The sequence below is a fragment of the Alosa alosa genome, chromosome 17, assembly GCF_017589495.1.
Source record: "Alosa alosa isolate M-15738 ecotype Scorff River chromosome 17, AALO_Geno_1.1, whole genome shotgun sequence".
NCBI lineage: Eukaryota > Metazoa > Chordata > Actinopteri > Clupeiformes > Clupeidae > Alosa > Alosa alosa.
In genome coordinates this window covers 31,176,785-31,191,242 of record NC_063205.1, presented here as the reverse complement: position 1 = coordinate 31,191,242, position 14,458 = coordinate 31,176,785, and the positions used below count along the sequence as shown (strand labels likewise).

The 14,458-nt window shown below is 41.4% G+C and overlaps 1 long non-coding RNA gene across 1 annotated transcript; it reads left to right on the top strand.

Moving 5' to 3' along the window:
• Positions 1 to 12,905: 12,905 nt before the first annotated feature.
• On the top strand, positions 12,906 to 14,248 carry LOC125310932. The gene is made up of 3 exons (XR_007196389.1): positions 12,906 to 12,950; positions 13,757 to 13,840; positions 14,098 to 14,248. It is a non-coding gene; the product is annotated as an uncharacterized LOC125310932 (long non-coding RNA).
• The last annotated feature ends 210 nt before the right edge of the window (positions 14,249 to 14,458 follow it).

The following is a 14,458-nucleotide window of genomic DNA, read 5'->3' as shown; positions in this document are numbered from 1 at the left end:
AGCACGAAGCTGGGCAATCTGAGAGATGAGGAAACTAGCGGGAGCACCCACCTCGGCCAACAAATGTGGCAATTAATGAAGATCTTTTTGATGAGATGTCTGGTCTCCAGGAGTTCCTTCAGGGGGGGATACTGGAGGAATGGAACACCTCTCACTCAGAGAGGAGGAACAGTACTAATAGCCATTTCAAGCTCGCCGAAATTCCCCTCACCAACCTGCTTAAATTGGCATCTGTGGTCGTCTGTTTACCAGGAAGCAATGCTCCTGTTGAGAGGGTTTTCTCTCTGTTGAACGATGGGTGGACTGCAGAGAGAAATCGCTTCACAGTGTGTACCATGAATGCCCTGCTCACAGTGAAGACCAACTTCAGTCTTCCATGCTAGAACGCTGGCCAAAAACAAACAAAAACAAAACAAAAATACATAGATTAGTCAGAATATATCCAATGTGCATGTCATTGACTTGAGTCTTAATTTCTTCTATGACCTTGATTGTATTGAGTTTGACCTCAAGATTGACCTTGAGTAAATTGTTTACTGAAATTGTATAGTATGTTTTGATTTTACATTCTTGGATTCTACAGTAGGCCTAAGAACCTACAAATCCGAAAGGCTATTTTGTATTTGAAATTACCAATACCAATAGTAAAATTTCAAGTCCAGGTTCAACTAAAGCAGGGATGGGCAACTTTGATGACAGAGAGGGCCACAGAATTTTCTTGTCGCTGTCAGAGGGCCAGATGTGATCGCACATGTCCATCACTGGGATATCAGGAATCAGGAGTATTAAATATATATATATACAGTAGCCTATGTCTGCACGGTTTATTAAACCAACATGCATTAATTTAATATTTTCGATACTCAAATGCATTTTTAATATTGCTTCTATTCACCAATGAAATAAACTAAAAAATATTACACATTCACAATAAACCTTTTTCCCACTGCAATGGGTAATAGTCACTCTTGTAAAAAGGCTCTATTGTTAGTGTATCTTCTTAACACAGGGGCAAATAGCCTCGGCGCTACAATATCATACGCAGATGTCACATGAACAACCACCCAGATAGCAAGCATAGTCGGCCCGATTCTGCCACTATCGTCGGAGTTTCAAGTTGGCTGAGGCACTGTCCCCTTAAATGGGCCGATACTGACAAGCAGTAGTTGGGCTGGTTACTGTGTTTCTTATTTGGCCCGATTGTGGTTCGACGGGCTACTGCCATTTAAATATATATAAAAGGATATATATACATATACATACATTTATAAATATCCAAATACAAAAATAAAAATGTGACATACAAATAAATAAACAAATTTATATAAATAATCGTGTCTTTGTAAATATATTTTCGAGATTTGAAAATAAACCGTCTCGTTAAGATAACATATGGAATGTTAAAAAGGAAGTCTTGTGGGGCCAACTATGATGCTGATAATGGAACTCTCTTGAAAGGGTCCATAGCAGGATTAACAACATGGAAGACACTGGATTAAATGGATAGGTAAGTAATAACAACTAGCCAGAACGATTTATTATCGGTTTCGATGTGTAGTGCCGTTTTTAATTTCATAGACTGTATAAATAAGTCAATGTAGTCAGCGTACAGCTGCAACAGCTGCTAACGTTAACAGCTAGCTAAACAGCTGGTGCCTGTTCAGCTTTGATGGTGCCTGCACAAAACACATTAAGTTAAGATTTCCCTTAAAATCCGATTTAGGGCCCCCTTAAAATAAAATGTAGTTTTCCCTAAAGTTAATGTGTCTTGCAACTCAAGTGACAGGCTGTGTTCGTGTTCGCTGTTTTACAGATGTTGTGGATCTTACGTTACAGATGTTAACATAGCTTAACGTAACGTGAGCCAGCTCAGCTGAGATCGCTATCTGACAGACTGCCATTAATGTCAATATTGCTAAATGGACTTATTTATACAGTCTATGAAATTAAAAACGGCACTACACATCGAAACCGATAATAAATAGTTCTGGCTAGTTGTTATTACTTACCTATCCATTTAATCCAGTGTCTTCCATGTCATTAATCCTGCTAGTCATAGACCACCATCGCCGGTTCGAAACCTGCTTGATGACGTGCCCGCCGCGGTCAGGCGATCTCCCTTTAATTTTACCGCTGTCCGGTAACCACTGCAATCGCTAGTCCGTGCGTGCGGGCGGGCACTCCCGATCTCTCATGAAACCAAGTGCCTGACTGTTTGTAACTGTTTGATGTGCTGTTCACTGAGGGCATTCATATTAATCACTGATATCAACTGCAACAGCCTGAGAAATAAAAATGTTTTTTTACGAAAACGAGGGCCTTTGACCCACACACGCTACAGCCAGCGTCACGAGACTCTAATAATGGATGTAACACGGAGCACTTCCTTCAGCATCGCTGCAGTAGCACAATGGACAAGACGTCGGTGTGCGGAGCACATGAAGAATTGTCCCAGCATCGCCAGTTCGAAACCTGCTTGATGACGTGCCCGCCGCGGTCAGGCGATCTCCCTTTAATTTTACCGCTGCCCGGTAGTCACTGCAATCGCTAGTCCGTGTGTGCGTGCGTGTGTGCGTGCGGGCACTAGCGATCTCTCAAGAAACCAAGTGCCTGACTGTTTGCAACTGTTACAAACAGGCACTTGGCTTCATAAGAGATCGCACGTGCCAGCCCGCACGCACGCACAGATTCGCGATCGCGATGAAAATTAACGGGTGACAGCTGCGCACACGGAATCATGCCGGATTCGAACTGGCGATGCTACTGGCCCAATCCTTCAAGTAGCCACGTCTTGTCAATTGAGCTACGGAATCGCTTCTTAATACAGTGCTCTGTGTTATGTACATTATTAGAGTCTCGTGACGCTGGCCATTGCGTGTAGCCTATAGGTCATATTTCGTAAAATTGATTTTTATTTCTCAGGCTGTTGCAATTGATATCAATGATTAGTATGAATGCCTTCAGTAAACAGCACACCAAACAGAAAGCAAACAGCTGCAAACAGTCAGGCACTTGGCTTCATAAGAGATTGTGCGGGCCAGCACACACGCACGCACGGACTCACGATCGCGATGAGCACCGGACAGCTGTTTTTATTTCTCTGGCTGTTGCAATTGATATCAATGATTATTAATATGAATGCACTCAGTAAACAGGACCCCAAACAGAAAGAAAACAGTTACAAACAGGCACTTGGCTTCATAAGAGATCGCACGTGCCAGCCCGCACGCACGCATGCACGGATTCGCGATCGCGATGACCGCTGGAGCGTAAAATTAACTGGTGACAGCTGCACACACGGCATCATGCCGGATTCGAACCGGCGATACTACTGGCCCAATCCTTCAAGTAGCCACCCACCACCACAATTATTCACCTTATTCCGCGCGCAAACATGGAGGCGCTAGCTTTGTCTCCGAACTTCCGATTGAGCAGTACATCCATTGCGATACATTGAGATAGCAGAGCTCTATCGAGATTACTGGCATCGTATATTATAGGTCATCCTAAAGTTAGGAATGTTTATTTAGGATTTTGGTGACTTAAGACATTTCTGTTATACAGCTTTCCTATCTGAAGTTAGGAAAAAACTGACTTTGGAGCGGCTGTTCTGTAAGTTAGCCTCTCTATCCTCTTCTGCCGTGTTATCCCAATGAAGCTAACTAGACGTAGCTAGCCGACCGGAAGTTTAAAGACAATGTGAAATTTAAAAAAATGGGCGGGCTGAATAAGGTGAATACAGTCATGTCCATATTAAATGTCCATTGCACATCCCTGCACTTAACTGGTGGCCAGTAGTCCTCCCTATGCGCCGAGTGAACCGCTCACTGGCAGACTCAGTCCGAACATTCCCACGTCCTCTTCTGCTCGCTGATAGGCTGGGGCGCACCCTCGCATGCACCAGGAGGCTCCTCCCACTCGCTGCAGCCTAGAGGGAGAGGAATGCACAGGCTCAGCACCGGAGGCCAATAATGCTGCTAAACCCACACATACAGTCACTACTAGGCACAATTACGTTCCTTTGGAATCAGATTTTTTGATGTGAGATTTAGCCTCCCTGCAGGAGGTGGTCTGAGGGCTGCAGCAGTAGGCCGTATGGGGATTTGCTGTGCTGATGTAGCTAGCCTTGTGGTGTTCTCTATATTGAGTGGCTTTTCTTGTAGTTTAGCCTAACCTTGTGGTGTGATTTATGCAACTGTTATACTTCGTAGCTCACTTGAATGCTGTGTATTGTTCCTGGTGTTGTAATTGCTTACTGCTGCAGAACATATGGTGGGAAGAGACTGTGGGGAGGTTATTATTATTATATATTGATAATCTGCACTTGTGTGTCCATGTTGCTTGTGGTCAGGAGGTCCTAAGAAGTCCCTGTTAGGGGAACAGAAAATTGGGTTGTGTTCGGACTGAGAATCCCCCCCAAAATCAAACCGGCCTTGTTCGGTCGCGACAAATACATTGCCTGGATGGGAGTATATGTTGCTCAAAACCTGTATACATCATTCAGAATTGATTGTGCTTTGCCAAATGTGCAAGATGACTATGCTGTAGGCACTAATGCTCCTCCACACCATCATAGATGTTGGGTTTTGAACTGAACACTAAAAAAAGTTGGATACTTGAATAGGCCCTCTCCTTTTTAGCCCAGATGAGTCCATGATTTTCAAAAAGAATGGCAAATTTTGATTGGTATAAACACAGGGCCTTTTTCCATGTTACATCCACGTCCATTTTAGGCCCAGATACTGTAAGATGGTGGTATTTTCTGTATCATGTCTCAATACAATGTTGGCTGTTTTGACTGTTACAATCTTGGCTGCAGTTTTTGAATTGAGTATCAAATTGTGCACATAGACAATAGTTATCAGAGGTTTTCCTGAGCCCCAACAATGACAGATCTGGAAACAGGTCTGGTGTTGATGCAGTGCCATCTGAGGTCCAAAAGACCATGGCCATCCAATTTGTTTTTCAGCTTTTTCACTTCTTTGCTAAGATTTCTATGGATTCTCTGAATGTTATTATGTCCTGTAGATGATGAACTCCACAAATACTTCACAATTGCATCTTAAGAAACATTAAAAATACATTGTTTCATCATTTGTGCACACAGGTTTACACAGAGTGAAGAATACCCCTACATCTTTACTTCTAAGGGACCCTGCCTCTCTGGGATGCTCTTTTTCATATCTAATCGTGTTGCCAGTTACCTTAATTAGTTGTGAAATATTCCTCCTTTTGTTTTCTTTATCATTACACAACTTTTCTAGCATTTTGTTTGCCCCGTCCCAACTTTTTTTTTAAACATGTTGCTGGTATCAATTTTTAAATTAATATATATATTTCCATGAAATAGTCAAATTTGTCATTTTGATATGTTGTCTGTGTCCTTTTTGCAATGAAATATGAGTTTAAAAAAGTTGCAGATTATTACATTCTGTTTTTATTCACATTTTACACAATGTCCCAACTTTTTCTGTTTTGGGGTTGTATTAACAGACATCACTAATATGTTTTAATTTCAAACACATCACCCGTTACAGGCCAAAATGTAATTTTGCTTATTACAGTGCCACCTATAGGTCAAAAGTCATCAAATTTATGGAGCCTTCTCCTAATTGGGTCCTGAGCCCATGTACCGAGTTTGGTTTTGATACGTGAAAGCCTTGCCGAGATCTGAGCTCACTTCTTGTTTCGTCATCACGGGCGACCTGTTTTGAATATAGGCCAAAAAAAGCAATGCGTTTGTGAGGCATGGTCTGAAGATCATCTATGCCAAGTTTTGTGAAAATTGGATGTGTCACCTGTGAAAACGTTGAAGGTCTGCCAGAGATATTCGTAGTCCTATGAATGGTGTGCCTTCTCACAAAAGCATAGTCACTGGGCTCAGCTAGATGTAGCTTTCTCCTTCACCAACCTGAGGCAGTCACGTCATCAGTGGCACTCTCAGGTCCTTCTCATCTGCTGATACAGCAACATGAGTATTCCACTATAGCATTGCTCCTCATTGCCTTAATTATTCCCTTTTCAGAATGTTCTTTCTATCCATAATCATAAGTCTTTCTTCAGTGAATTGGCAAGATACCCTCAGAAGCCAACAAAAACACCTGTGTGCGCGTTCTCTCTCCCCTGTGCATGAAGCTGTCTGCGTGTTCTTGCGTGAGTTCTTTATATCTGCTTTACTTTTGCGAGTTGCGACCACCTCATTACATTAATAGGCTATGTTATAGACGTTCTATGAGGTACCAGTGTTTATCTTTGTCACAAAACAATACGCTTTGTCAGACTATGATATTCAGGGCTATAGGCTATACATTTTAAACATTCGGGGCTGAAGACCCGACAAGGCCTTGCGTTAATTCTTCAGGTGGGAAGTGTCAGGAATTTTCCTACAAGAGACGCTCTCATTGGTGCTTAGGATATGGAGTAGGGGATTGACAGCAACATAGCCAATCACATTATGAGAGATGCTGGATTTAACATCAACTGCGATGTTTGATTTTAAATTAATGTAAATTTAGCCGGGACTGTAAACTGGCACACGTGGGTGTTCGATATTTTCCGTGGGTGCTCCGCTCGAACACCCACGGTATCGGCGCCTATGGGCGTCGGGGTGGTGCTTTTCCAGGAGGGAAAGCATAGGGAGCAGGTCATCGCTTACTTAAGCAGGGCTCTCAGTCGACCAGTGAGAAATTGCAGCTGCGGGTGCCACCCTGTGTCCGTGGCAAGGTGCTACAGATTAATCACGGCACGTGGGGACAGGCCATTTCGGCATCACGAAAATGCTGCACCGGCTCCGGTCACGGTTCTACTGGCCGGGTTGCCACCTCGATACAGAGCAATATGTCCATAGTTGTGATGCCTGCATGGCGAGGAAAGAACCCGGGCGGTGCTCCCAGGCTCCGCTACAACAGTACCAGGTCGGCGCGACCATGGACCGACCTGGTACTGTTACATGGTCAATATGATATACTTGGGTCATTCTACGAAAACGTGCCATTTTGCATTCAAAATATCTAATTTTCAAAGTACTGTTTTTAAAATCCAAGCTAGTAGCAGCTGTAGCAAAAGCAAAGCTCCCGAGGGTTAACCATTCTCTTGAGTCTTTTCGATTGTTATTCACACATTCTGCATAATCCACGAATGTAACTAGTCAGCTAACTGCTGCTGTGGCTTAAGTGCTGTAGCACAAGTTGTTTGATGAAATGGATTTGTTTGTTGGATGAAAAACTCAAATTTAACTACCATATAGCCATCCTAGCAAAAACACTGAGAAAAAAAATAGGTTTCTTCTACAGAAACAAAGCCAGCCTCCCTATGGAAAGTAGGAAACAAGTTGTTGAAGTCGTTTTAGACTATGGTGATGTGATATATAAAAATGCTACTGCTTGTTCACTTAAAGCCCTGGACTCAGTCTACCATTCTGCCCTGAGATTCATTACTGGTGATGGCTATAGCACTCATCATTATGTCCTTTATGGTAAGGTGGGTTGGTCATCTTTGACAGAGAGGAGACAAAATCATTGGCATCTGTTTATTTACAAAGGTATTGTTGGGAAATTACCAGGTTATATTTCAGACATGAATTATCTTATTATTTATTTATTTTACTTCATAAAATCATAATATTAGAGATGGTTAACATTCTTAGTGCTAAAGACATTCCCCTCTTTGTATCTATTCCTCCAGCTCCACCATCTCGCCGAGTGCCAGGCAGCCGAGTCACTACCCCTCAACCTGGAGAAAACTGTTAAGGTAAAGACTGATCTCTGAAATAATATTGAATACAGTGGCCCCATCTATATTAACACAGCAGTAGTCACTCCATTTCAGATCAACAGATTGCATCTGCATTACCATCTCAGATTTTCTGCATACTTTATCTGTTACTTTCAAAATCTCAGCCAAATATTTTGTCAGTTAAAACATCTGCATTCATGCAATATTGCCTGAAAAGTTCATTCATTATTATCAGATTGTATTGAAACACATTGATTTCAATGTCAATCCATTCATGGAGTTGATATAGATAGTGCATACCAAAATATTGAAACATACAAATTCATGTCCAGCATGACCAGAGATTTGTTTTTGTTTGCCATTGTTTGGCCCTGTAGCTCTCAGCCTACCATGGTTAACAGATCACAATTTATCTCCCTTAGCACCTCACCATGGGGCAGGACTGCAACACTCTTCACCACCTCAACTCCCTCCACCCCCACACCAGCCCTCAACGTGCAGCGAACAGAGGAGCTTTGTAAGTCATGTTTCTTTTTAAATTTAATCTCCTTAATACCTATCTCATATATTGTATTGTGTAAGCATACTTGGCTTTGGATGCTACATACCATAAACATAAACATATCTGTCTGTTTGATTACAGGTGCTGTGAGGAAAAACATGAACCCTTGCAGAGCAGTGGTCAGCACCAACGTTCATGAGAACCTTCTGGATGACTTCAAAGGTGTATCGTAGCTCCTTTGGATAGTCAATGTTCAGCACATAGAGTAGACCCATTAGCATAGCTACCGCTTTTGAGAAGTCCTTGATGTCATGCAGAATGATTTGATTCTCGAGCACTACCATCATGTCAGGGAGGTCCTCTCCATCTTTGATACCGACATTTATCTCTCTTGCCATGCACTCTTCAGTGTCTGTGGCCTGTCCAAACAAAAGGAAATTAAGTACTGGTGTGGAGTTTGGAAAACTTGAGCTGTGGGACTAATGGGTTAAAGATTTTGCACAATGTCAGAATAATCAAGTGGTTCTCACACTTTTCCTGTCATTTCCCACCATAGAGGATAGGGAATTTTAAAGCTCCACCTGTCCCCCATTGCCTCAAATGACACCTTCAAAATATTTTTCCACACTAAATTTATGTTACATTTTCTATCCATTCCCCTGATCTGATTGTTTTAATTTATATGTGGGTCTTTGCGTTACTGTTTAGTGTGGATCATGTCAATTAATAAACAAAACAAAATCCTCCTGTTTGTTAGGCCACATGCCCCACTAATGCCCAATAGTTTGAGAACTAAGGGAGTTGTCCAACATGAAGCAAATTTTAGTGAGCACACACCAGGCCAACTGTCAGATGTTGAATGAGTCATACCTGTCAATTAATGTTTGTGGCCCAAATTTGAGTAGTACACTCAGCAATAACCCAGATAGCAATTTCCTTTGGGCCGGATCCGCATAAAAGCCATTAGATCCGCCTGTAGCGGACATACGGTATCTGACTGTGGGCCAGGTCTGCTCCTGATACAGGTTTCAGCTCTGCTAGCAATGCTGTTTTATCACCGGTTTACAGATTTGTCCCAGGTCCAATTTCCGCAACTCAACTGGAAGTCAGGAGATGCGTTTAAAATACAAAACACCGATTTGGCCCAAACCTGTGATACGGATATGAGCCGAAGGACCATTTTTTCACGGCAGACCCAGGTGGTAATGATATTAATTAAGGTGCTGATTCTGCTAAATTGACCTTTCCCTACTTCATTGTCAACTGGCTGCTAAAGAAAAAAAAAAAGGTATTTTGGAATGGCACAAATTTAGAAACCATGGGGGTGCACTATGTTCCCATGGCCACTTCATTTCTACAGTAAGGCTGGAAAAGAAGATATAGTTGGCTCAATATTGATCATATGCTCGTTTCATTATTTTTATTAGTAGTCAAGTAGTCAATTGTTGTTTGTGTCAGATCAAACAGTGCTATGAGACAACCCCATATTCTTGCCACACATGCAGAAGTCCAAGCAGTAACGTTAATCAAGGATCTTTGGTTTGCTCACTGTCAACCTTTTGACATGATTTGCCAGCCTGGACTAGGACAGCCCAACTTTTCAAGGTAGGCTCTGCTTTTCTGCTTTTTTATCTCTGTTGGTTTATTCAGAGACAACAATAAGCAAACGAGCGATTGATAACTTTACTGTAAGGTTATACTATTTTTTTCCAGCAATATAGGCTAGGCTACTAGCTTAGCTTGAGCAAAACAGCCATCACAATAACTAGCCTATTTTGGTAACAGCTAACGCCAACAGGATCACTGATGATAAAAAAACGAGTGTAATTGTGACTTAACCTATTTTCAAAAAGGAATAAATGGCTCATGTTTATTTTTTGTTGTTTCAGATTGACCATGGAGATGACTGAGGAAGACAGCTTGAATATCGATGGGAACAGTGGAATTAACACGACTTAAACTTTGTCTGGGATTGCACTTCTACAGCCAGGTTGTTGAATAAAAAAAATAATAAGACACTTAGAATGCTATGTGTAAAGTTTTTTTTACCCCCCTTGTGTTTGTAGCCTAGCTTATGTTTATCAGTTGAGCTGTTGGGAAAACGTTACGAACTTTAGCCTGGGTGAACCTATAACGAACCTGTTAGCAAATGTGTAGCAAACAGATTTTTCAGGATAATTAGCCCTAATTACCAATCACATTTCACATGTCAAATAAAGCCGGCTGATGTCTGATAAACGGGTCCGTACCACACACAATAAGCGGACCCGTATTGCATATGATAAACAGATCTGGAACACGTCAGTAACACAGACTACCATACGGAACTGGGCCAGTCTTAGCCCTTATTGGTACCAGATCCGTCAAACGGATCCAGACCAATTTTGGACCGATGTGCGTTTGGACGCCGGATCAGGTCCATTATGCAGATCCGTGCCGGACGTTGTGGTAGGTGTGGCCCAGTTCCGTCCCAGTGTATGTTTGCTATCTGGGAAGGCACCATGGTCAGTTTGTATCATGGTCAGGGCAATCAGTATTATGGTCAGTTTGCTAAAATTGGCCTGGTGCGTGCTCGTAGGTCATAGTGTGTTAGGTCCTAAAATCAGGCTTACTTCTGCAGTCCTGAGAAACCTTGAGGGGGTCTTCACTGAGGAAATATGGCAGCCCGCTTAAAGTGATAGTCCTTTTCATTCTTTTGGAATTCTTCAAAGACAGAGCATATAATTTAGGACACATATTGGTTACAACAAAAATATTAATAATTTTGAGCACTTACATCATCCTCAAGCTTGCTTAGGAGATTCTTAAGCTCTGGAAATCTCTCTTGGAGATTTGGAAATCTTGGCCCGATAGAGATTCAATAACCGAGGAAAATGTTGTCCAGCCCAGTAAAAAAGGATTCTGTCAAGTCAGCTGAGGTGATGCAATTGAATTCAGCTTTAATCTTTCAAAAATGAGGAAAAGAAAACAGACAAACATTATTTTCAGCCATATTTGCACGAAGACCTTGGCCATCTTGCAGCCAGAGAACACAATGGCATTTCAACAAACAGCTTTTGAGTCAGAAACATGTGGACTACAAGCAGCTTAGAAGAGGGATTTTTACAGACTGGATCGATAGTGTTCAAGAATTTGATGGCGATTTGTAGTGTCATAAGTGCAAAATAAAAATTAAATATCAAGTGTATCACTGACTTGAATGTCAGTGTCAGTTTATGAATTGGTTTGGTCACCTAATATTTAATTATCAAACATCATCAAATTCTTCCTCTCGTCGGATGAGCCGCTCCACTAAGAGCAAAACAGTGGCTGCCTCACTGTATTGTAGGCATGAAATGTCCACAGCACAGCAGCTAACTGTAACACACAAATGCTGTAACAGCTAGATAGTAAGTCTCAGCTAAGTGGTCGTCACTTGCATTGTGGCCATTTTTTGGTAACTTCCACGTTTTGGTCGCTAAAACAACCCCCTTAGTAGAAATACAAAAGATGGTAGGCTATAAACGTATCTCACTACCAAGTGTAACACCATAGAAATAAACACTAGAAGTCGCGTTGAGCCCATAGACAGTAAAAGAAATTGAAGATCCATTTCCCCCTCTGCTGGAGAAATTGTGCATTATGCTATTTTAAACTGTGAGAAAAGGTAACGATAAAGCACATGGATTTGTTTACAAGCTAGCGAACGGTTAGCATACGTTTGGCATAACTATGTGGATGTCAAGGTAAGAAACACGATTTAAAACGAGTTTATTGTTTCTCACTTCTCTTTCCGGGACGGTAGTCTCAATGTTGCAAGGTTGGTTTTCCGCCTGGGGACGCTAGGCGCAGCGGTGAAAGTCACCATTTTCACCGGAACTGGTCATTTAACCATCCAAATGATTTCTAAATGGGTTTATTACGTTGAAATAGTTGCCAAGTTCCCCTTTAAGGGCATTTTACATCTTCACATTTGATTTCCCCTTTATTTTGTTCACTTATCTAGTATGTTCCAGTTCAAAACATACACTATTTAGCATTTCTTAATAACACTTGAGTTTACCATAAAATAGTCAATGTTGATGTTTCTTTTCTTATTTTAAAGGTATCTGTCTGTGACTGGCTTTGTCATCAATATTGAGTCATTCACCATGATGATACCCGATCTCACAAGCAATGCGTATGAAATCGTACGCAACACTAATACCGAATTGCGTATGAATTCATACGCAAAATCAGCTAGTGACACATGCGCAGTAGCCTACATATCCGCTCACTCTCAAGCAACATGGCCACGCACGGCCACCTGTCAAAATCATTTTTTTATTTCATAAATAAGTTCCGTTAAAATAAATAATGGTTTGGTGTAGGCTAATTAATAAAATTTCCGTTTGATAGCAGTACTTAAAATTTGATAATTAGGTAACCTTTTGGTCACGATGCTAAAGGTTTACGTTTGTAATACATAAAAAAAAAATCGTTTTTTTTTGTTTAGACCCATGTTTTATTTTCTTTTTAAAATTGAGAGCCACTAATATATCCAGAATTTGTTTAGTTGGAGGACGATCAATATAAAGATTTTAAATAGCCTTTTTATAACATAATTAAATATCCCTTCGTGGCGAAAGTCTAGCTACTTAAACTTTGAAAATGTGGAGTTCTTCCTGATGTCATTATTTTGCGACACTGCCAACTTGCTGCCCATATTGATAAAAGAAACCTCTCTGCTCGGTGTGTAAGTAGATGCAAAATATCTCGTTTATGGTTTGTTTACATGCATTACTTTGGAGGTTTGCCTATTTATTCATACCTGCTCATTTTTTTTTTTTTTGGTCGTTGCTTGTTGAATTCCTATTTTGAACATGAGCTCAATTATCATTATGCTAGCCATATAGAATCCACTTGCTAGTAAGCATTGTATCTATCTTGGTTAGCTAGGTAATAGAGGCAATCAATGGAAATATGTTTTTCTTCATTGAAGAGTTGAATTCTTCAACTTCATTTGGAGGTCAAATGGCTAATATACCTAGTTAAACCTGACGTGATTGTAGGTAGTTGACTTAGCATTGTTGCTAGCAGTAGTCAAATCTAACATTAGTAAGATGACCTAGCCCCTTTTGTGAGTTTGTGCTCGCAGAGTGAACTATTCAGTTCTGCCTTCTCACAAGGCGCTAGTATAGGCTACAGGCCATAGAGGGTGTTGACCTGTGGTCTTTACTACAATTTGAGTTTAACAACTTTTCTGTTTACAGCTCTGCATGGCTCAATATGCTATTTATCCATAAAATTCCTTGTCCATAGATTTGACTGTCATTGTTCATTGTTATACATCTGTTCTGTTCTGTTCTGTTCTGTTTCCTGGTCTTCGGTCTAACTGTTATGTACAATGTCTTTTTCCAAAACACCCCTCAATCAGTGTCAAAAGGGATTGTGGGCAAGACAAGTCAAGAGGAAGACGTGCGGGTTGAAACCAAGCCTCAACGAGATCAACGGATCTACTCTTCTTATTAGTGAACTCAAACTTCTTTCATTTACTTTTAGTAGACCTACCATCTCCTGCGGATGTGCTACCCTTCCTGAGGTTTCTGTCATTCCACATCTACTGATTCCTCAAGATGAATTTTGGTAAGCACAGATTCTGTACTGTCTGTTCATTAAATGCACAGGGGGGTATTCTAAGTATGTGGTTTGGTGGCAGAGTTAATTTGAGCAGTGGTGCTTACAGCTTTACTCCCTTTGAAGGAGTGCCTGCTATGGAGGTGCGCTTTGATGAGGTAAACTCCACAGTTGTGGTCATGTCTGTATTAGAATGTGAAACAATATATGGGAGATGTTATTCTCAAGTATGTATTTGCATTGTGTGTGTGTGTGTGTGTGTGCAGGCTGTGCATGCGTAACCCTTTGTGAACACACAGTGGGACAGTGCTAGTCGGCTGCAGGAGCGGCTGCAGGGCCAGCTGAGCTCAATGGGGTTCACCATCAGGGAGCTGGTGGGCCTCTTGGTCCTTCGCCCGGCCCATCATGCCGTTCTCCTGCTTGACCCAACCTGCTACAGCTGCTCCCTGCATCAGTTCAGCTCACAGCTCAATCATTATTCCGCTGAGCTACAGGTACATACACGTATGTGTACACACACACACACACACACACACACACACACACACATATATACAAATACACACACACATAAGTAGAGTATAAATAATTTAACACATTTCAGATTTGAAAAGTTTTTATAGAGAG